A 2,901-nucleotide genomic window follows, 5' to 3' on the forward strand; every position below is an offset into this window, starting at 1 on the left:
TATGAAGAGGTATTTTCTAACCTATCCCGTTCTGATATTGAATCATGTCTCTCTGAAATTCTAGAAAAGTACCAGAGTCTTCAGAGTTAATACAAGGACCTTAAACAAGACCAAGTAATTTCTTCTGAAACTCAGATTGAGCTTGAGAAATATACTTCCTCTCTAAATGAAAAAAGTATTTTATTTAAAGCTCACCATAAAGCTCACCATGTAACAGCTGAGCAACCACTCACACAGCCTACCAACATAATCGGAAAACACATCTCGAATCGTTTGTTGGAAAAGCATACATACACTGCCATAAACTCTTCCTTCATTTTCTCTTCAAAATATTCTACCTCCATATCCATAACACTCATCGTGATTTCACGCCGTATTCATCACCTTCATCAAACTCCCATGAAACACCCTTCTTCTACCCGAACCACCATCTGTGATGCACCCTTACAATACCACGACTGCCGAATCTTTCCCTAACTCTATTAACTAACATTTGCTTTCCTCTCATTCTCCAACCCCACCAAAATTAAACTGATGCTTCTCCAATTCACCCTTCAAAAACAACCCTTAAAGCAACTCACACAACAACAATTTGAATCAACCAAACCGATTTCCCAGCAAAGCAACCACCCTCACATCAAAAAGAAAAACATCTAATAGCTGCCTAGTTAGGAAACAGTATGTCGAGGCACATGATGAAGCTATCAAACAGATTTCCAATCGGTGTTTGGTGAGATTTCTTTAAGTTCCTCTCTAGCAATGTTACTTTTGTTTCATTATGAAGGTTAAACAAATAAATAAAACTGATTGAGGGATGAGGTGGATATGTGGATTCGTTTTTGCTTTCTCCGTTTCCTCATTTTGTCGTATATACTAGTACATGTGTGGTATTTTTTTTATTATTATGTCAAACATACAATGTGCCAGTCTATTATTGATTGTAGTGTTTATTTTTTATTAAAAAGATGTGGATGAGGATCTACTAGCAGTGTGAAGTGCTTTCTCCATCCCCATTTTGCATTTTATTTTTTATTATTTTTTATTTTATTTTATTTATTATATTATATTTTATTTATTTAATTTTATATATTAACTAGGTTTAGGTGTATTATTTGATTGGGCTCTAGGCCCAATATAATTTGATGCTTGCACTTCCCTATCTATGTTTACACTCTTCCTCTTATGATATTTTTTTATCTTTCAAATTTATTTTATTATTTATCTATTTTATTTTATTTTGTTTAATTTAATTATTTGAAGTATTAGTTAATTGATTAAACTTTTATTTCATTAGTTGCTAAGTGACTTATTAGATTAATTATTTCATTGTGCTTAGCCATTTAATTAGATAATCTATATCCATGTTCATACCTTTACTTATGTAAATAATCACACTTGACATTTCACATAGTTTCAATTTCGCCGTATGTTAGTTTAGGTTCATATCATTTTTGCTCGGCGTTTTATAGAGTGGTTATTACATAAATCCACTTTAAGTTAGTTTAGAGATAAATTCAGTTGGCTTTCGATTTCGGTTGGTTTCCGATTCTGTGGCTTACTCTTGGCCTTCTTACAATGAGTTTGGTTTATCTCGGTCCCGCAACTTACTCTTGGGCTTTCTTAAAATGAGATTCTTGTGTTTATATTCACTTGTTTGATGACATGTATGTTTATCATTTTATCTTATTCCCCATTTGAAAAAATGTACCCCCATCCCTTGTTTGTAATTTCTATTCATTTTCTTACTTTTATTTCCTTTAGATAGATCGTTAACCAAAAACCAGAAAAAGAATAAAATCAATCTTTCAAAAAAATAAAAACACTTGGTCAACACCAAACCTCCATTTTCAAAACCTTCAAATCATTTTTAAACCCTAAAATCAACTTTTTTTTCTCAATGATAATCAAATGCTTGATCCAACGTCAAAACATTTTTCCAAATAAAAAAATAAAAAACACTTAACCATTACTTAACACTTTTCAATAAATAGAATGAAAAGGAACAGGGTGTAGTCTACGAGATCTTGAGAGTTGGGATCCGAGATGTAGTTCTTGCCAATCCAAACACTCATCATCCTCTAATCAATTTCACAATGCGAAACAAACCTCGGTCAACGTCGAGTGCATATTCTTAATAAAATCAAAGAGACCTAAAACTATTAGACTCTTTTCACAAATAAGATGAAAAAGGAACTTGGTGTAGTCCACGAGCTCCAGAGAATTGGAAACGAGATGTAGTTCTCGCCCGTATAAGCTCTCGTCATCACCAATAATACTTAAAACACATCAAAATCTTTTCCCGCCACCACTTGATGACCTTCAAACCCTTTTCATAATGAAAGATGTTTTCGTCTTGAGACGATGAAAAATAATGCTTCGTCTACTTATATGTATGAGTAAGCTAGCGACTTTTTCCCGTGAATGTTGATATGTTTATCCATTCGATTAGATGCAAATGTTCCATTCTCCACTTGTTTTGGGTAGCAAGCAATGTTTTCTCGTCAATTGTGACAAAACAGCTTTTGCTAAAATCAACCAATAAAAAAACATTTTCTACCAAAAACTACGTAAGCCTTGAGTTCTCCATTGCACCCGGAGATACGTAGGAGTAAGATTCAAAGTCTAGTCAAGCACCCTAATAAAAAAAATAAACATTTTTGTCCCATTCTTATTTCGTTTAATAACTCGAAAAGACAAACATTTCTAAGCTAACACTAACGCGTACAACTTGCCAAATGGTCCCCGTTGAGTACAACGGACGTGAGGGGTGCTAATACCTTCCCCTTGTGTAATCGAATCTTGAACCCTTATTTGGATGCGACAACCAATATCATTGTTGTTCTTTTTAGGGGTTTTATCGATATTTTCCCTTTCCCTCTTTGGAAATAAATAAAGTTCGGT

The sequence above is a fragment of the Lathyrus oleraceus genome, chromosome 4, assembly GCF_024323335.1.
Source record: "Lathyrus oleraceus cultivar Zhongwan6 chromosome 4, CAAS_Psat_ZW6_1.0, whole genome shotgun sequence".
Taxonomy (NCBI): domain Eukaryota; kingdom Viridiplantae; phylum Streptophyta; class Magnoliopsida; order Fabales; family Fabaceae; genus Lathyrus; species Lathyrus oleraceus.